The following is a 22,350-nucleotide window of genomic DNA, read 5'->3' as shown; positions in this document are numbered from 1 at the left end:
GAAACCTACCTTTATAACTACCCAGTCACAGAGTAGTGTTTGGTCGGCCCAAAGCAAGTCTGTCACCATCCCGAGTACATGTGTCAGCTTAGGTCTTAGGACATAGAACGTATGTTGTACTAGAGACTCATGGATGACATATCACTGTGTCTCATAGTTGGGTCTTGTCTGACTCGGACTTTATCTCGACTCGGATTCGACTACGTCGAATCCGACCAGATCCTTCCGAGTCCATGGTATCTGGTTAGCATCCAATGCTCCATGGCTAGTGATACCGAGCCATCCACCATGTCATATGCTAGTCTAGTCCGACATGTGCCCACACGTCACTTGCGACTAGGGACAATTTAGGATGTATCATACAACACAAGATCTCACAGACAAGTCACGTACCAAAAAGTATCATTGATTACATCCAAGGACTATCTTTATTCATAAACACATAGGAAATATCATCATACATGATTGCCTCTAGGGCATATTTCCAGCACTATCCTGCCGGTAGCCTCTGGGTTCCGGAGTATCCGTTGCAAAGGGAAATAGGTGAGAACCGTGATCTTGTGGGCTTGGAACTAGTGGCGTAGTTTCCTGGAGGTCATGACAAGGCCAAAAATCAACTTTGGCATGCTAGAGTACCTGGATCTAGCCCCCTATAACAGGGAGTTAACGAAGTACACATGGCGCTACACCACCTTCTTCTTTGCCGCAAACTTGGGGTCATCTCTGTTGCCTTGCTCTTCTTTGATCTGATATGCATTTGACCTTGCCGGGGTGTGCTCACTTTCGTCCCCGAAAGTGCCACTGGCTGTGGCTACCGCTTCATCCACTTCCTGCTGTGCCACTAGTGCTGCACTAACCACTTGATTAGTTGCCGCTAAGTATAGCAACAACGACTCTTGTGGTTTGGGAGCGACCAAAGTGGGACAGAGGACAAGTAGGCCTTCAAATCTTACAGCGTAGTGTCAGCCTCTGGACTCCACTCCACGGGTCCTGCCTTCTTCAAGATTTTGAAGAACGACAAGACATGCTTGACAGACTTGAAAATGAACCCGCTGAGTGCAGCAACGCATCCAGTCAAACGCCTTACATCTTTAACTGTCTTGGGTGCTTGAATCTGCTTGATAGCCTTGACCTTGTCAGGGTTGGCCTCTATCCCTCGATGGGACACAAAGAAGCCGAGTAGATTGCCAGAAGGAACGCCAAACACACACTTCTCCGGGTTCAACTTCAAGCTGATCTTGCGCAAATTATCAAACGTCTCTTCCAAATCCTGAATGAGGGTCGATCTGTCCTTGGTCTTGACCACATTATCATCCATGTAAGCCTCAATGTTTCTGCGCAACTCTGACTCAAAACCAATCTGGACTGCCCTTGCAAAAGTGGATCCGACGCTCTTCAACCCGAAAGTCATCCGTATGTAGCAGTATGTGCCACACGGGGTGTTGAACGCGGTCTTCTCTTTGTCTTCCCTAGATATAAAGATCTGATGATATCCAGAGTATGCATCCAAACAAGAGAGCAAGTCACATCCGGAGATCGAATCCACAATCTGAACGATGTGCGGCAAGGGGAATGGGACCTTCGGGCATGCCTTTTTCAGATCCATAAAATCTATGCACAACCTCCATTTCCTATTAGCCTTGTGCACCACCACAGGATTTGCTAACCATGTTGGATGTAGTAATCCTCTAACCAGACCAGCCACCTCAAGTTTCTTGATTTCCTCGGCAATGAACTATTGTTGTTCCAAGGTTTCCTTTTAGACCTTCTGCTTGACGGGTCGGGCGTGTGGGCAGATAGCTTGGTGGTGCTCGATTACCTCCCTGGGAACACCGGGGATATCAGATGGTTGCCAGGCAAACACATCAGTATCTGCTCGTAGGAAGGCAACGAGCATGCTTTCCTATTTGTCATCGAGGGCGACACTGATAGTGAAAGTACCATCACCGCCAGCCAGCCCTGCCGGGACCTTTTTCACAGCGGGTGCAACAACCTTGGACTTCTTGCTATTGGAACTCTCTGGAAAGTCATCAATAGGCGCAATGCACTCTAAAGAGGTAAGCTTCCCAGATTTCTTGATGGCGTCCCTGTTATCTTTATTCTTCCCTTTACTTTCCTTAGCGAGAGCAATAGCTTCAGCGGCCTCTGCCGCGACTACCTCCCTTTACATCTTGTCCATGATGATTACATCCTTCTCGTCTCAGGGAATGGAAATGACGCCTATCGGCCCTGGCATCTTCAAGGTGTTGTAGGCATAGTGGGATGCCGCCATGAACTTGGCCAAGGCTGGGCGACCAAGGATTCCATTGTACCACAGGGGTAGGTCGACCACATCAAACACGATCTTCTCAGTCCAGTAATTCAACTCTCCCCCAAACATCACCGACAACGTGATATTCCCCTTAGGACGACTCCTGCCGGGGTTGATTCCTTGAAACGTGCATGTGACCTTTAGCTCTTCCTCTGCTATCTGAAGCAGCTGATGACCTTTGGAGAAATCAGATTCAACCTGGCCCCACCATCAACCAACATCTTTGTGACTTTGAGGTTGCGTATTGTTGGTGATACCAACAACGGCAAGCGCCCTACCACAGTGGTGCAGTCAGGGAGGTCCTCTTCGTCAAAGATGATGGGCGTGCAGGACCATTTGAGCGGCCTATGAGAATCTGCCGCTGGCTCCATGGCATTGACTATGCATGCCCACTGTTTAAGTTGGTGGTCAAAGGAGTGCAGAGATGCACCCCCGTTAATGCACAGTGTGTCAGTAGCCTTCTGGAATTCCTGCTCGCTGGTTTCCTCTTCATCCCCTCCATCGCTCTCATATTTCAATCATCCTTCTTACGACCTCTAGCGGCTTTTCCTTGATCCTTAGGAGCCTTGCCGGGGTGGCTGGCTCCGCCGCCTCAGACCTTCCCGCTAGCGCCATTCTGACCTTTTTCCTTATTATGCTTCTCATATTCAGCCCTATGCTTCTTGACGAGCTGCTCAACCTGATGACACTCCTGGAGATCGTGGCCCTTGGTCTGATGAATCTTGCAGTATGGCCCATCACCTTTCCCAGCCTTCCCAGCACTTGCAGCTTCCCGACAGTCAGTGCACTCAGAACCTCCTTGCCGAGTACCTCAGTCTTAGCCTTCTTTCCGGTACTAGGCGTGCCCGATCCCTCAACGGTCATCACTGCCTTATCTTTGCGCCTTTTATTGCGCTTCTTGTTCTTCTTCTTCTGACTAGTGGCCTCGCCATCATCCTCTAAGTCGACGTCGCTGCCATCCTCTTCTCCGGGGAGCCTCCTCCCCTCTTCTACTTGAGCACACTTATCCACTAGAGTGTAGAGCTCCTTCACAGTCTTGGGCAATTGAACATTCATCTTGGAACGTATCCGACGATTGCACACATTGGACTGAAACGCAGCTATCACAGCCGTCGGGTGGATGTTTGGAATGTTTCTATGGACTCGATTGAACCTCTGCATGTACCTCCGCAGAGTGTCTCCTTCCTTCTGTGGGAGAAGCTGCAAGTTGCTGAGCCGCCCTGGTTCTTGATGGCCGCCCGTGAAGGCACCAATGAACTCATGGCACAGGTCAGCCCAGGTCGAAATGGAGTTCTCCGGCAGGTGCATCAGCCATGACCTCACATTTGGCTTGAGCGCCAAAGGAAAGTAGCTGGTGAATACCTTCTCATCCCTTCCCCCAGCATCTTGAACAACGATAGTGTAGATGCTCAAGAACCCTAACGGGTTCATTATCCCATCATAATTTTCTGGTATCTCTAGCTTGAATGTGCAAGCGGATGTGCAACAGACTTGCTGCAACTCACGGGTAAAGGCGGGGTACCCAGCCTCAAAATGCAGGTACCTGCCTTTGGAGAGTGCAAGCTCGTCGACGTTGGGTCCATCACGCATGTCCGACTGGCGGTCAGTGTCGCGGCGCCACTCGACAGTGACACACACCTTCCCTTTGCCTGTCCTCCAGAACTCACCGTTGGCCTTGACGCGCTCGAGGGTTGGACGATGCCATCAAGATGTCATTGGGTTCTTGGTCGCGCGGCTCCCGTGCTGTCTGCCGCGGAGGAGACTGCACCGTAGGGGTGTCTCCTTCCGCACGACCAATAGTGTGGGCCGTTGTCGTCACCTAGGGAGGCCGTCCCGGACCAGCTCGCTGCGATCCTCCTGCCTCGGTGAAAGCAATCAAGCTCTGAATGGTGGCTCTCCACTCTTCCATCTGATCGGCTACCAGCGGAAATCTCAACAGTAGCTGGACCCGTGCCAAGGCCTCCAAAGCGGTGCTTGGCAAGAATGTCGATGAAGATCGTAATGTCGCCTGGCTCCTGATGGTATCGGTAGTGGCTGCGCCGTGCTCTCGTCATCGCGAGCCAGTCACCAGGATGGCATAAGGACGAGGTAGAGGCACTTGTGGACCAGCAACTCCATTTGGTGTGTTGGCTGGGTCAACTTGTTCTGGGGGTGGCGCATGTCCTGTAGTCTAATAACCCACAAGTATAGGGGATCGCAACAGTTTTCGAGGGTAGAGTATTCAACCCAAATTTATTGATTCGACACAAGGGGAGCCAAAGAATATTCTCAAGTATTAGCAGTTGAGTTGTCAATTCAACCACACCTGGATAACTTAGTATCTGCAGCACAGTATTTAGTAGCAAAGTAGTATGTAAGTAACGGTAAGATTGGCAAAAGTAACGGTAGCAGTTTTGTAGTAGTTGTAACAGTAGCAAAGGTAAAGTAAATAAGCAAAGCACAATATGTGAAAAGCTCGTAGGCATTGGATCAGTGATGGATAATTATGTCCGATGCGATTCCTCATGTAATAGTTATAACATAGGGTGACACAGAACTAGCTCCAATTCATCAATGTAATCTAGGCATGTATTCCGAATATAGTCATACGTGCCTATGGAAAAGAACTTGCATGACATCTTTTGTCCTACCCTCCCGTGGCAGCGGGGTCCTAGTGGAAACTAAGGGATATTAAGGCCTCCTTTTAATAGAGTACCGGACCAAAGCATTAACACATAGTGAATACATGAACTCCTCAAACTACGGTCATCACCGAGAAGTATCCCGATTATTGTCACTTCAGGATTGTTGGATCATAACACATAATAGGTGACTATAGACTTGCAAGATAGGATCAAGAACTCACATATATTCATGAAAACATAATAGGTTCAGATCTGAAATCATGGCAGTCGGGCCCTAGTGACAAGCATTAAGCTTAGCAAAGTCATAGCAACATCAATATCAGAACATAGTAGATACTAGGGATCAAACCCTAACAAAACTAACGTGATTACATGGTAAATCTCATCCAACCCATCACCGTCCAGCAAGCCTATGATGGAATTACTCACGCACGGTGGTGAGCATCATGAAATTGGTGATGGAGGATGATTGATGATGACGACGGCGATGAATCCCCCTCTCCGGAGCCCCAAACGGACTCCAGATTAGCCCTCCCGAGAGAGATTAGGGCTTGGCGGTGGCTCCATATCGTAAAATGCGATGAAACTTTCTCTCCGATTTTTTTCTCCGCGAAAGCAAATATATGGAGTTGGAGTTGATGTCGGTGGGCGTACAGGGGGCCCATGAGGCAGGGGGTGCGCCCAGGGGAGGGCGCGCGCCCCCCACCCTCGTGGACAGGGTGTGGGCCCCCTGATGCTAATTCTTTTGCCAGTATTTTTTATTAATTCTAAAAAGTTGCTCCGTGGATTTTTAGGTCATTCTGAGAACTTTTATTTCTGCACAAAAATAACTCCATGGAAGTTCTGCTGAAAACAGCGTCAGTCCGGGTTAGTTCCATTCAAATCATGCAAGTTAGAGTCCAAAACAAGGGAAAAGTGTTTGGAAAAGTAGATACGACGGAGACGTATCAACTCCCCCAAGCTTAAACCTTTGCTTGTACTCAAGCAATTCAGTTGACAAACTGAAAGTGATAAAGAAACAAATTTACAAACTCTGTTTGCTCTTGTTGTTGCAAATATGTAAAGCCAGTATTCAAGTTTTCAGCAAACATTATGAACTATCCATATTCACAATAACACTTAGGTCCCATGTTTACTCATATCAATGTCATAATCAACTAGCGAGCAATAATAATAAAACTCGGATGGCAACACTTTCTCAAATATGATATGACAAGATGGTATCTGGCTAGCCCTTTCTAAGACCGTAAAACATAAATGCAGAGCACCTTTAAAGATCAAGGACTGACTAAACATTGTAATTCATGGTAAAAGAGATCCAGTCAAGTCATACCCAATATAAACTAATAGTAATGCATGCAAATGACAGCGGTGCTCTCCAGCGGGTGCTTTTTAATAAGAGTGTGATGACTCAACATAAAAGTAAATAGATAGGCCCTTCGCAGAGGGAAGCAGGGATTTGTAGAGGTGCCAGAGCTCGATTTTGAAATAGAGATAAATAACATTTTGAGCGGTATACTTTCACTGTCAACATAACAACTATGAGATCTCGATATCTTCTATGCAACATACATTATAGGTGGTTCCCAAACAAAATGCTAAAGTTTATACTCCCCCACCACCAACAAGCATCAATCCATGGCTTGCCCGAAACAACGGGTGCCTCCAACTAGCAACAATCCTGGGGGAGTTTTGTTTAATTATTTTGATTTGATTTGAGCATGGGATCGGGCATCCCGGTTACCAGCCATTTTCTCATGAATGAGGAGCGGAGTCCACTCCTCTTGAGAATAACCCACCTAGCATGGAAGATACAGACAGCCCTAGTTGATACATGAGCTGCTCGAGCATACAAAACCGAATTTCATTTGAAGGTTTGAAGTTTGGCACATACAAATTTACTTGGAACGGAAGGTAGATACCGCATATAGGAAGGTATGGTGGACTCATATGGAATAACTTTGGGGTTTATGGAGTTTGGATGCACAAGTAGTATTCCCGCTTAGTACAGGTGAAGGCTAGCAAAAGACTGGGAAGCGACCAACTGAGAGAGCGACAACAGTCATGAACATGCATTAAAATTAATCAACACCGAGTGCAAGCTTGAGTAGGATATAATCCACCATGAACATAAATATTGTGAAGGCTATGTTGATTTTGTTTCCACTACATGCGTGAACATGTGCCAAGTCGAGTCACTCAATTCATTCAAAGGAGGATACCACCCTATCATACCACATCACAACCATTTTATAGCATGTTGGCACGCAAGGTAAACCATTATAAGCTCCTAGCTAATTAAGCATGGCATAAGTATCTATAATCTCTAATTGTCATTGCAAACATGTTTATTCATAATAAGCTGAATCAGGAATGATGAACTCATCATATTTACAAAAACAAGAGAGGTCGAGTTCATACCAGCTTCTCTCATTTCAATCAGTCGATCATATATCATCATTATTGCCTTTCACTCGCACGACCGAACGGTGTGTATAATAATAATAGTGCACGTGCATTGGACTAAGCTGGAATATGCAAGCATTCAAATCAAGGGAGAAGACAAGGTAATATGGGCTCTAAGTTAAATCAACAATCATGCATATGAGAGCCACTAAACATTTTCATTATGGTCTTCTCCTCTTGACCCCCAAAGGAAAGAAAAGAAATAAAACTATTTACAAGGGAAAGCTCCCAACAAGCAAAAGAGGAACGAGAAATATTGTTGGGTTTTCATTTTAATTACTAGTACTTCAGCATGAAATTTAAACTAACTTTTTTTTTGGTTTTTCTTAAGGTATATCAAACACACAAGAAGAAAGCTAGAAAAAGAAATTAAACTAGCACGGATAGTACAATGAAAAAGGTATAAACACCGACAACTAGAATGAGTGTGTGAACATGAATGTAATGTCGGTGAGAAATACGTACTCCCCCAAGCTTAGGCTTTTGGCCTAAGTTGGTCTATGCCCATCGATCGCGACTACTCTCCCCGTTGTACTGAGGAGTATCATTGTACTGCCACTGACTGGCGATCTCTTCCGGATCCCACTAATATGATGATGGTCGATAAGGGTCAAGTGGTGGTTCTGGCTCAGGCTCTAGAGCGGATGTCTAGCCACGGAGCGCATAGACGGCCTCCGGTAGGACGAGATAAGGGCGTGTAGTTAAATCAAACAAAGAGGGCGTAGGCAAGATAATAATCTCATTGTGTTTCTTATTAAATCTCAAATTATACAAAAGCATCTTATCATCATTATTAACAATAAACTCATGTGCTACCATGCTCTTATAATCTAGGAAAGTAGGAGGCAGCAGCTTTTCCTCTTTCTCAAAATGCCTAATGGGTATCCTGAAATGTTTAGCAAGGCTTGCAACATAGATACCTCCAAAGATGGGGCCTTTTGTACGGTCCAGGCTTAATCGTTTAGCAATAATAGAACCCGTACTAACAGATTTATCACGGAATAAAGCATGGAACATAATAATAATATCAGGAACACTAAGGTTTCCACAGTTTCCGCGACCAATTAAGCATCGACTAGCAAATATGGCAAAGTAGCATAAAACAGGAAAATGTATGCTAGTAATTCTTGCATCGGAAACCTTCCTTGATTCCCCTACAGTAATAGTATCAATAAAACCATCCACATCTTTACGATGTGGTTCCTCTAAGGTGCCCTCGGAGGGTATTTTGCAAACCGCACAAAAATCACGTAATGACATCTCCCTAGCCACATCATATAAATGAAACGCTACTGATGGAGGTGATTTCTTAGGATAAAGGTAGAAATTTTGCATGAAAGTATTGGTGAGTAAGAGATACTGTTCAGCCTGGTCGTGGAGGAAGTCGGTGAGGCCGGCATTATCAGCCAAAGAATAAAAGTCTTCATAAATCCCGGCTGCTCTCAAGAAATCATCACAAGGCCATTCACACGGCCGTACTTCCGCCACACGAGGAAGATTGTACTTGGCCTTTTCCTTCTCCTTAGCTTGTTTATCCTTAGAGCCTTGGCTAGAAGAGCCCCTCAAGAACAATCTCTTCATATTTTTCTGAAAATTTCTGAAATTTTTAGTACGTCAAAATAAAAGTGAATAAAACTCAACAAAACTGATAGCAACAACTCCCACAAGTGCCTAGAGCCTATACCATGCATCAGAATTACTTAGGACCTCATAAATTTGACACGCAAGCTCAAGAACAGGGTCACCTAGGCAGCAAAAATTTGCAATGAATAAAGCACTAGAACAAAAACTAATTGGACCATTGGAGGAGTCACATACCAAAGAACAATCCCCCAAAGCAGTTTTGTGAATGGAGCTTTGAGCAAGGAGATCGAAAATGGCAGCAAAGTGAGCTAGAACTCGTGCTTGAGCTGGATAGTGATTTTTTGGGAGGAAGATGAAGTGTGTGGGTGCAGGAATTAGTGGAGGGGGGCCACCGTGGGCCCACGAGGCAGGGGGTGATACGTCTCCAACGTATCTATAATTTTTGATTGTTCCATGCTATTATATTACCTCTTTTGGATGTTTATGGGCTTTATTTTACACATTTATATCATTTTTGGGACTAACCTACTAACCGGAGGCCCAGCCCATATTGCTGTTTTTTTTGCCTATTTCAGTATTTTGAAGAAAAGGAATATCAAACGGAGTCCAGACGGAATGAAACCTTCGGGAGCGTTATTTTTGGAACAAATCTGATCCGGAGAGCTTGGAGTGCAAGTCAAGAAGCTTCTAAGGGCCCGACAAGATAGGAGGGCGCCCCCCCCTGTAGGGCGCGCCCCCTGTCTCGTGGGCCCCTCGGGCGGCCACCGACGTACTTCTTCCTCATATATATACCTACGTACCCCGAAAACATCCAGGAGCACCACGAAACACAATTTCCACCGCCATAACCATCTGTATCTGCGACATCCCATCTTGGAGCCCTTTGTCGGCACTCTGCCGGAGGGGAAAGCAACCACGGAGGGCCTCTACATCAACATCCATGCCCCTCCGATGAGTTGTGAGTAGTTTACCACAGACCTACGGGTCCATAGTTATTAGCTAGATGGCTTCTTCTCTCTTTTTGGATCTCAATACAATGTTCTCCCCCTCTCTTGTGGAGATCTATTCGATGTAATCTCCTTTTGCGGTGTGTTTGTCGAGATCCGATGAATTGTGGGTTTATGATCAGGTTTATCTATGAATAATATTTGAATCTTCTCTGAATTCTTTTATGTATGATTGAGTTATCTTTGCAAGTCTCTTTGAATTATCAGTTTGGTTTGGCCTACTAGATTGGTCTTTCTTGCCATGGGAGAAGTGCTTAGCTTTGGGTTCAATCTTGCGGTGTTCTTACCCAGTGACAGAAAGGGTTGCAAGACACATATTGTATTGTTGCCATTGAGGATAACAAGATGGGGTTTATATCATATTGCATGTGTTTATCCCTCTACATCATGTCATCTTGCTTAATGCGTTACTCTGTTCTTATGAACTTAATACTCTAGATGCAGGCAGGAGTCGGTCGTGTGTGTAGTAATAGTAGTAGATGCAGTCAGGAATCGGTCTACTTGTGATGGACGTGATGCCTATATACATGATCATGCCTAGATAATCTCATAACTATGCGCTTTTCTATCAATTGCTCGACAGTAATTTGTTCACCCACCGTAATACTTATGCTATCTTGAGAGAAGCCTCTGGTGAAACCTATGGCCCCCGGGTCTATCATATTTGCTTTTAATCTACTTTTATTTGCATCTTTCCTTTTTGCATCTATATCCTAAAATATCAAAAATATATTTATCTTATCATATTATCTTTATTAGATCTCACTTCCGCAAGTGGCCGTGAAGGGATTGACAACCCCTTTATTGCGTTGGTTGCGAGTTCTCAGTTTGTTTGTGTAGGTGCGTGGGACTTTTGAGGAGCCTCCTACTGGATTGATACCTTGGTTCTCAAAACTGAGGGAAATACTTACGCTACACTTTGCTGCATCACCCTCTCCTCTTCGAGGAAAACCAACCCAAGCAAGACGTAGCAAGAAGGATTTCTGGCACCGTTGCCAGGGAGGTCTTCGCTCAAGTCAAGACATACCAAGTACCCATCACAAACCCATCTCCCTCGCATTTACATTATTTGCCATTTGCCTCTCGTTTTCCTCTCCCCCACTTCACCCTTGCCGTTTTTTCGCCCTCTCTTTCCCAATCTCCTCCTGTCTTTTCGCTTACCGTTTTTCTGTTTGCTTGTGTGTTGGATTACTTGTTGCCATGGCACAAGATAATACCAAGTTGTGTGACTTCTCGAATACCAATAATAATGATTTCCTTAGTACTCTGATTGCTCCTCTTAATGATGTTGAGTCTTGTGAAATCAATACCTCTTTGTTGAATCTTGTTATGAAAGATCAATTCGCCGGCCTTCCTAGTGAAGATGCCGCTACTCATCTAAACAATTTTGTTGATTTGTGTGACATGCACAAGAAGAAAGATACGGATAACAATATTGTCAAATTGATGTTATTTCCGTTTTCACTTAGAGATCATGCTAAAGTTTGGTTTTCATCTTTGCCTAAAAATAGTATTGATTCTTGGAACAAGTGCAAAGATGCTTTTATCTCTAAGTATTTTCCTCCTGCTAAGATCATCACTCTTAGGAACGATATTATAAATTTTAAACAACTTGATCATGAGCATGTTGCCCAATCTTGGGAAACAATGAAATTGATGCTTTGCAATTGCCCTACTCATGGTTTGAATTTATGGATGATCATACAAATTTTTTATGCCGGTTTGAACTTTGCTTCTAGAAACCTCTTAAACTCGGCCGCGGGAGACACCTTTATGGAAATCACGTTAGGAGATGCTACAAAATTGCTTGATAATATTATGGCTAATTATTCTCAATGGCACACCGAAAGATCTTCTAGTAAAAAAGTGCATGCTATAGAAGAAATCAATGTTTTGAGTGGAAAGATGGATGAACTTATGAAGATGTTTGCTACTAAAAATATTCCACTTGATCCCAATGATATGCCTTTGTCTTCCTTGATTGAGAATAATAATGAATCTATGGATGTGAATTTTGTTGGTAGGAATAGTTTGGAAACAATACTTATAGAGGAAATTTTAATGCTAGACCGTTCCCTAGTAATCCCTCTAATAATTATGGAAATTCCTGCAATAATTCTTATGGTAATTTTCATAAGATGCCCTCTGATTTTGAGAATAGTGTGAAAGAATTTATGATTTATCAAAAGAATTTTAATGCCTTGCTTGAAGAAAAATTGCTCAAAGTTGATGATTTGGCTAGGAATGTTGATAGACTTTCGCTTGATGTTAATTCTCTTAAACTTGGATCTTCTTCTCCTAAGCATGATATCAATGAGTCTCTCAAAGTAATGAGAATTTCCATTGACGAGTGTGAAAGCACAAGTGCTCCCTAGGTGGTTTTGGTTATTAATGTCAACATATCTCTTGTTGGACTGACACTTTTATCTAGTATGTTTCAGATAAGTTCAACAATGGAGTGGCATGGACTAAAGGATGTGGGAACTCCTTCAAGATGCTAAGGACAAAGGATTGGCTCAAGCTTCAAGCTCAAGGCTTTCTTTTTACATTTTAGTGATCCAAGATCACATTGAGTCTATAGGAAAAGCCAATACTATCAAGGAGGGATGAGGTGTTGCTTAATGAGCCTCTTGCTTCATGTGCTTAGTGATATGCTCCAAAACCCTCAACTACTTTCCCACTTCCACAAATGACCTAAACCTAAAGCCAAAATCGGTCACACCGATTCTTCCTATCCGGCGCCACCGATTCCAAAAGTCATAGCCACTGCCACAAATCCTAAGCAAATCGGTCTTACCGATAGGGATCTCGGTCTCACCGAGATGGGATTGTAATCTCTCTGTGTATGTCCATTATCAAAATCGGTCTCACCGAGTTTGATCAATCGGCACTACCGAGATTACAATGCAAACTTCCTGGTTAACTTATTACCAAAATCGGTCGCACCGAGTTTGCGTAATCGGTCAAACCGAATTTACCTGACCAAATCTCTGGAAAGCTTATTACCAAATTGTTCTCACCGAGTTTGTGTAATCGGTCCTACCGAGATTATGTTATGCCCTAACCCTAACCATATCGGCCTCACCGAGTTGCATTTCGGTCCCACCGAAAATCCTAACGGTCACATTATTTGCTAAATCGGTCCGACCGGGTTTAACGATTCGGTCCCACCGAGTTTGGTAAATTGTGTTTAACAGTTAGATTTTGTGTGGAGGCTATATATACCCCTCCACCTCCTCTTCATTCGTGGAGAGAGCCATCAGACTGAACCTACACTTCCAGCTTACATTTTCTGAGGGAGAACTACCTACTCATGTGTTAAGGCCAAGATATTCCATTCCTACCATATGAATCTTGATCTCTAGCCCTCCCCAAGTTTCTTTCCACTCAAATCTTCTTTCCACCAGATCCAAAATCTATGAGAGAGAGTTGACTGTTGGGGAGACTATCATTTGAAGCACAAGAGCAAGGAGTTCATCATCAACGCACGATTTTTTACTTCTTGGAGAGTGGTGTCTCCTAGATTGGCTAGGTGTCACTTGGGAGCCTCTGACAAGATTGTGGAGTTGAACCAAGGAGTTTGTAAGGGCAAGGAGATCGCCTACTTCGTGAAGATCTACCGCTAGTGAGGCAAGTACTTTGTGGGCGACGGACATGGTGGGATAGACAAGGTTGCTTCTTCTTGGACCCTTCGTGGGTGGAGCCCTCCGTGGACTCGCGCAATGGGTTGAAGTCTCCATCAACGTGGATGTACGATAGCACCACCTATCGGAACCACGCCAAAAACATCCGTGTCTCCAATTGCGTTTGAATCCTCCAAACCCTTCCCTTTGCATTCTTTCAAGTTGCATGCTTTACTTTCCGCTGCCCATATAATCTTTGCATGCTTGCTTGATATGTATTGCGATCGTTAAACTTGTGCCTAAACTCCACTTAAACTTAAGGAAACTTAAAAACTGCAACTTTGGTACTTAGTGTCTAATCCCCCCTCTAGACACCTCTTCTCAAGGTCCTACAAGTGGTATCAGAGCATTGGTCTCCATTGCTTTGGTTTAACACCATTGGAGGAAGATGGATGAGTCTACTATTGGGAGTCTTAGACATAGAGTGCCTATTCTTGATGGAGAGTATTTTCATGAGTGAAAAAATGAGATGCTTGTTATTTTCAATCAATATCATTTGAACACGTACATTGCTAGCCCTTGTGCACCTTATGTTGATCCTATGCATCCTACCCATGATGAGTCGATTGACATGATTAGGAATCTTAGAACTGCTGAACTTATCATTAGAGGATTGCCTAGAAACTTGATTGGATGCTTGCCTACTTTTAAGTGTGCCTACACCATATGGAAATTTCTTGAGGAACGATTTCCAGATTATTCCTTGAAAAATCTTGATGAAATTCTCCATAAATCTATTGCTTTGAGTAAGATGAATTCTAGTGATCCTATGTTTGGTGATCGTCTATTTGAGCTTACAAACCTCATGCGTGCCAAAGGAAATGTTGGTATTATTAGTCATATTATTTCCGAAGCTATAAAAATTCATAAGCAAGATCATTGTCAAACTCATTCTAATGAATTACCCTCTCTACAACTTGATCCACCACATGACGATGTTGAACATGGATACTATGATGAGGGTGATGATAGTGACTTAAATCTTGATGATGCAATGAGACACTTTGCTCTTATGGCAAATCTTTGGGGATATATGTCAGGAGGAAAGGAATGGGTTCTTGATAGTGGATGTACCGATCACATGACCGGAGATAAAGACATGTTTCGTGAGCTTGCTCATAATGATAGTCCTCGAAAGTATGTCACTTTCGGTGACAACTCAAAGGGTAAGGTGGTTGGCCTCGGTAAGGTGGCCATATCACATGATAGCTCCATACAAAAATGTCATGCTCGTTGAATCTCTTGGATACAACTTAATTTCAGTATCTAGACTTGCTGATTTTGGTTTCAATGTCCTATTTACTGAAGTAGATTGCCAAGTGTTTCGTCAAGACAATCATAAAATGGTCTTTACCGGTGTGCGGAGAGGTGATATATACATTGTTGATTTCACTAAAAAGGCTCAACCTAAAACTTGCTTCATTGCTAAATCCTCAAAAGGTTGGTTATGGCATAGACGACTAGGTCATGTTGGTATGCGAAACCTTGACAAGCTTATTAAAGGAAATCATACCCTTGGAGTTAATGATGTCATATTTGATAAGGATAGACTTTGCAGTGCTTGTCAAGAAGGTAAACAGGTTGGAGGAAGGCATCCTGTGAAGAACATCATGACCACAAGGAGGCCACTCGAGCTACTTCACATGGATCTTTTCGGTCCCAACTCTTACAAGAGTCTCGGTGGAAATTCTTTTGGTCTAGTTATAATTGATGATTTTTCAAGATTTACGTGGGTGTTCTTTCTCGATGATAAATCGCAGGTCCAAAAGATCTTCAAAAACTTCACTAGGAAGGCCCAAAATCAATTTGAAGTGAAGATCAAGAAGGTTCGCAGCGACAACAAAACGGAGTTCAAGAACGCAAATGTGGACACCTTTCTTGACGAAGAAGGGATTTCACACGAGTTCTCGGCTATGTACACACCTCAACAAAATGGAGTTGTTGAGAGGAAGAACCGGACACTCATTGAAATGGCGAGAACGATGCTTGATGAGTATAAGACGCCGAAGCACTTTTGGGCAGAAGCGGTTGAGACAGCTTGTCATGCAACAAATCGCTTGTATCTTCACAAGCTACTCGGAAAGACGGCATACGAGCTCCTCACCAGTAACAAACCCCAAGTTGGATACTTTTGAGTATTCGGCTCAAAGTGCTACATTCTTGATAAGCATCGTCGCTCTAAATTTGCTCCTAAGTCTCATGAAGGTTTCCTACTTGGTTATGGCTCAAACTCTCACACTTACCGTGTCTACAACAATTTCACCCGAAAGGTTGAAGAGACGGTAGATGTGAAGTTTGATGAATCTAACGGCTTGCAAGTAGAGCAGTTGCCAATTGATGTAGGAGACAAAGATCCTTCGGAAGCAATCCAAGACTTGGCTATTGGCAAGGTTCGTCCAACGGAGGTGAAGGAGAGTACCTCGTCCGTCCAAGTGGAAGCTTCTACTTCACGACAAGGTAAACCAAGAGTTGATACAGAAGCATCCACAAGTGGGACACACCAAGATGTAGAAAACGAGGAAGTGCATCAAGATGAACATCAACAACTTCCTTCTCCACCACGGCAAGAGAACGACAACACCAACAATGAAGAAGGCCAAGAAGAAGAACAAGATGAAGAAGATGTTCAATGAAGACCCAAGCAAAAGCTTTCACGAGTTCGAGCAAGAATTGCTAAAGATCATCCCGTCGAGCAAATCTACAATGACATTCAAACCGGGAGAATCACTCGCTCTAAAACTTGTTTAGCTAACTTTTGTGAAAACTATTCTTTCATCTCTAGCATTGAACCTATGAAGGTTGAAGAAGCATTGGAAGATCCAGATTGGATAAATGCTATGCATGAAGAGCTACACAACTTTGAGAGGAACCAAGTTTGGACATTGGTTGAGAAGCCCGACAACAACCACAACGTCATCGGTACCAAATGGGTGTCTCGCAACAAGCAAGATGAAGATGGACAAGTAGTTCGCCACAAAGCACGTCTCGTCGCCCAAGGCTACACACAAGTCGAAGGTATGGACTATGGTGAGACTTATGCTCCCATTGCTAGACTTGAGTCCATTCGCATCTTACTTGCCTATGCTAATCATCATGATATCACCTTGTACCAAATGGACATTAAAAGTGCTTTTCTAAATGGTGAAATAGAGGAGGAAGTTTATGTTAAGCAACCTCCCGGCTTTATCAATCCTAAGAAACCCAATCATGTTTACAAACTTCACAAAGCTCTTTACGGTCTTAAACAAGCTCCTAGAGCATGGTATAAATGCTTGACCAAGTTTCTTATTGAAAAAGGCTTTGAAATTGGGAAAATTGATTCTACTCTTTTTACTAAAAGGGTTAATGGAGAACTATTTGTGTGCCAAATCTATGTTGATGATATTATATTTGGATCGACTAACCCTCATTTTAGTGAAAAGTTTGGAAAGCTAATGTCGGAGAAGTTTGAGATGTCTATGATGAGTGAACTCAAATTCTTTCTTGGGTTGCAAATCAAGCAAACTAAGGAAGGTACCTTTGTTTCTCAAACGAAGTACACCAAGGACTTATTCAAGAAGTTCAATATGCAAGAATGCAAAGGTATGTCTACACCCATGCCTACTAGTGGACATATTGACTTGATCAAAGATAGTGAACTGGTTGATCAAAAGGTTTATCGCTCTATGATTGGTTTTGTTATATCTATGTGCTTCACGTCCCGATATCATGCTAAGTGTGTGCATGTGTGCACGATATCAAGCTGCTCCTAAATAATGTCATCTTAAGGCCGTGAAAAGGATAGTGAGATACTTAATCCATACACCAAACTTTGGCATTTGGTATCCTAAGAGGGCCTCTTTCGATCTTGTTGGCTATTCTGACTCGGACTATGCCGGAGACAAGGTTGATAGAAAGTCCACTTCGGGTACTTGTTAATTTCTTGGTAGATCTCTTGTGTCTTGGTCCTCCAAGAAACAAAACTCGGTATCCTTATCCACCGCCGAAGCTGAATATATTGCCGCTGGTTCATCTTGTGCTCAATTACTTTGGATGACCCAAACTCTTAAAGATTATGGGATATATGTGAGACATGTTCCATTGCTTTGTGACAATGAAAGTGCTATTAAAATTGGTCATAATCCTGTGCAACATTCTCGAACTAAGCATATTGAAGTTCGTCATCATTTCATTCGAGATCATGTTGCTAAGGGTGACATTGATCTTAAGCATGTTCGCACTGAAAAGCAATTAGCGGATATATTCACTAAACCTCTTGATGAGAAAGTGTATTGCAGGTTAAGAGGAGAATTGAACATCATTGATGCTTTAAACTTGGAGTAGAAACTCCATTGGATACATGCAAGACATGAGCTTATGACTAATCCTTGATATTTCTCTTATGATGAAAATCTTATGTCTTGGATATATTTGTATCTTGCATGTTATCTAACCCATGTAGGTACTTGGTGGAACCCAAATTCCATGAGATTGTAATCTACTCATATCTTGAGCAATCTCTACATCACCAAGTCTCTACACTATGGTGGTTGAAGACAAGGAAGCACGGAACCACTCAAACATATCCTTTGACAAATTCTATGGTGAGCTTCATGATTGTCATTTTTGGATACACAAGTGATCTTCCTTGCAAGAACTAACCCATGTAGGTAGATGGACTCAAATTCCGAGTGGTGCTCCAAATTCTTGATGAGCTACATCAACCTTGAGCAACCCACACAAGTTCAACCACATGGACACCACCACCAACCAAGGTATATTATTCCATCTTAGAGAAGCTTTACTCCAAGTCATGAGCTAAAGCAACTCGACAAGATGTGAATACATCAAGATGCTTAAACGAAAAATGCCAACCCCATTTTGAGCTTAAACGATGAGTATGACCTATGATCAAGTGATCTCACTTGACTCCTAAGTCAATATACTCTAACATAGGTGACTCTGTTGCCGACCATCTCTAGATGAAGTTCTCATGTATTCTTTTCTGTGTTTTTGCGTTTGTCTCATGCATATTTGTTTCCCCTTTCAAAAAAACACTTCATCTAGATTTCTTTTTGTTTGCTTTGCATTTTTCTGCATTCAAATTCATTGCAAATCTTTGTGAGATCTTACTAGTCTAGTGAGCTGAGGTGACAGGTGTTTTCTCTGCGATGAACTCGGTTTCACCGATTTATTGTCTTCGGTCCAACCGAATCCTTTCGGTAAAACCGAAGCATACCACTCGGTGCCACCAATTTCACATCAGGAAAAACAGTTTTCCACATATTCTATGTTTCTTCTGATCCAGCTCCACTCAATGAATCTTGTCCTCTACAAGCATCACATTTTTATCATTGCTTTGTGCTGTGTCTCAAGGACCAAACCCATTAGACAGATTCCAGAAGACCCTTCTTGGAAATTGATGTCAAAGGGGGAGAGAGAGAACATCAAAGCTTATCCTTCAGAGAGAAATCACATCAGAGAAAGAGTTTATCATCTCCTAAAGGGGGAGAGAGACCCTCAAAGGGGGACAGAGATCCTCAAGGGGAGAGAGAGAGATCTCTAGGGGGAGAGGATACTTAAGTAGAAAGTATTTCTCAAGGATCCCAGATGCTTGGTGTTCAAGAGGAGAGATGCCCACATGTCTTCTTGAGGGGAGAGGCATGTTCATTTGATCTTTTGTGCTTATTTGCGTTAGCATGCATTAGCTTTGATTTTTCAGCTCTGGTTCTCTATTCCCTATCTTCTCCCAGTATCCCATGCTAGACTCAAGGGGAGCAAGACATCTAAGGGAAAGAAATCATTTAAATTCATTGCATATCTTTACTCTTGGGGACATGTCTAATCCAATGTGGTACTCAGTACTCACTCTCTACATGTCATCCCAGTCTTGGTATTCTTGTGGTTTCTTCTGTTTGCTCTGGCTAGTAGATGTACCTGTGTTATCTAACCTTGTTTGCGCAGGTTCATTTCATTCCAAGCCAACTTAAGACTACAAGGTAAGTATATGCATCACAATCATGTGTATGAGGAATTCTTGCTGATGTACATACTGTTTGCAAGAAGGACTCATGGGCATGAAGGTATTTTCTTTAATATTCTTTGCTCTGATGCATATGGCCAAGATACATGTAACACATTGCCTGTTCTATCATGGTTATGCTCTCACATGCTTCTATATTCCATATTCACATGATTGCATACATGTAGGGGGAGCCTATGCTGTTACATGTCTTTCCAAAGCTTTACTTTCTATTCTTTATATCTTTATCTAAAGCTTTGACGTATGTTTTCATCAATTACCAAAAAGGGGGAGATTGAAAGCACAAGTGCTCCCTAAGTGGTTTTGGTAATTAATGTCAACATATCTCTTCTTGGACTGACACTTTTATCTAGTATGTTTCAGATAAGTTCAACAATGGAGTGGCATGGACTAAAGGATGTGGGAACTCCTTCAAGATGCTAAGGACAAAGGATTGGCTCAAGCTTCAAGCTCAAGGCTTTCTTTTTACATTTTAGTGATCCAAGATCACATTGAGTCTATAGGAAAAGCCAATACTATCAAGGAGGGATGAGGTGTTGCTTAATGAGCCTCTTGCTTCATGTGCTTAGTGATATGCTCCAAAACCCTCAACTAATTTCCCACTTCCACAAATGACCTAAACCTAAAGCCAAAATCGGTCACACCGATTCTTCCTATCCGGCGCCACCGATTCCAAAAGGCATAGCCTGTAGCGACCAGACCTCAAACAGTCTGATCTCTGTGCTCAGTGTCATCCCTGGATCAGTAATGCTGACACCACACAGTACTTGGAGGATTTATAATAGAGTAGCAATCACACACTTATTACATCGAATGTCTCAAAAGAGAACTTATTGAAATAAATATGGCTTAAGGCCATCTAAAACGATAACAGCGGAAGGCTTGGAAGATAAGCGAGTCCATCAACTCGAACGACATCACTGAGTATAGAACCACGACCTAAAAGCACCTTACTCGTCGTCTGAAAAGTCTGCAACATGAAACGTTGCAGCCCGAAAACGGGTCAGCACATGGAATATGCTGGCAATGTAACACATAGAGAATAACAATGGAGATATGCTATACTACATGCATATTTGGCTGGTGGTAAAGCTCTATGGTTACAGTTTTTGCATAAAGCCAATTTTCCCTACTGCAAAGGAATAAATTTATTTAACTATCATGGTGGTTGTTAAGCATTGAGAATGGTTGACAGCATTCTCAATCCCAATTAAAAAGTACTCATTAAAAACCCAACAATATTAATTTAAAGTAACATGATGAGATTCACATGATAATCAAGTACTAGATACTCAAGACGTCCATAACCGGGGACACGGCTAACCATGATTAGTTTATACACTCTGCAGAGGTTTGCGCACTTTTCCCACAAGACTCGATCGCCTCCGTTTGATTCCTCGCACTACATGATGTTTGAGAAACGGATGACCGAGACATAGTCTTTCGGAAGCACTAGCACCTTACATGTGGGTAGACCGGTACACCTACATTCCCCTACATCTGCTAGTCTACCCGTAAGAGTTCGCACAACTTAATCAGCTATGCTAGAGCCCATAATGGCTTGTGGCTGCACACGTAAGTTCCTAGTTTGAATAATCTCATGATCCCTTTGAGCCTGGGTGGCGGTCCGAAGAAAATACAGGCAAGTCCTGCTAGAAAACAGGTGTCTCAATCCACCCAGATGTGTGTTCAAGTTGGCACCTTAAATAAACCATTAATTTACAATCTCACATCTGTCATGGATACACTCACCCAATCCACGTCTACTAGCATAGCATGGCATAATAAGCAAACGTAGAAGTAACTCCCAAAGGTTTGATAATAAACAGGTAATAGGTACTACCTCATCTACTTCCCATCCCACAATTTAATTAGATCCTAATCATGCAATGTTTGAGGATAGATCTAATGCATAAAAACTGGGTAGTAGAAAGGTATGATCAAGTGTTACTTGCCTTGCTGATGATCCGCGAGACCTAGAGACTCGAAGTAACAGGCGGCGCACTCCGGGTATTCTATCGCAGACAAACAAGCAAGCATACAATAAGTACTCATCTAATGCACAGGTAAAACTCGAACAAAAGATCCAACCAGAATGTTCAACTTAAGAACTCCGGTTTGCAAAAAGAATCAAATCAAATAAAGCAACGAAAGTCAAACGGCGAAAGAAAACAGCTTCGTTTTACTAATCTGGATCTAAGTCAAATTTTACAGAAGCAAAAACTTGTTTAAGTAGATTATTCGGAAAGAGGGTTTCGAGACGAAACTCCAGGCGCTGGAATCGCCTGATTCCGATAAACAAGCGAAAAGTTATACTAAATCGAAAATCGGATCAGAAATCACGATTAGAAAATAACCGCGGAAAATCCGAGAAAAAGAAAAACGACGAACGAATTAACGGACGAACGTTCGTTAATTAAACGAATCTGACAAAAAGCGTTCGCTAAGACGAACTAACGGACGAACGTCCGCTAATTAACCTAAACCGAAAAAACCGAAAACTAAAATAAAACGAATCAAAAAAAACCAAAAAATAGTAAAGAAAAACCGCCCGGTTTTTAAGAAAACCGGCGGCACGTCGAGGCGGCGGCGAACCTTGGGATGCGGGCGGCGGGGTGGCGGCTCCGGCGGCGGCGGCGGCTGGCGACGGCGG

This window comes from Triticum aestivum, chromosome 6B (assembly GCF_018294505.1).
Source record: "Triticum aestivum cultivar Chinese Spring chromosome 6B, IWGSC CS RefSeq v2.1, whole genome shotgun sequence".
Classification (NCBI taxonomy): Eukaryota; Viridiplantae; Streptophyta; class Magnoliopsida; order Poales; family Poaceae; genus Triticum; species Triticum aestivum.
This window is presented reverse-complemented; position numbering follows the sequence as displayed.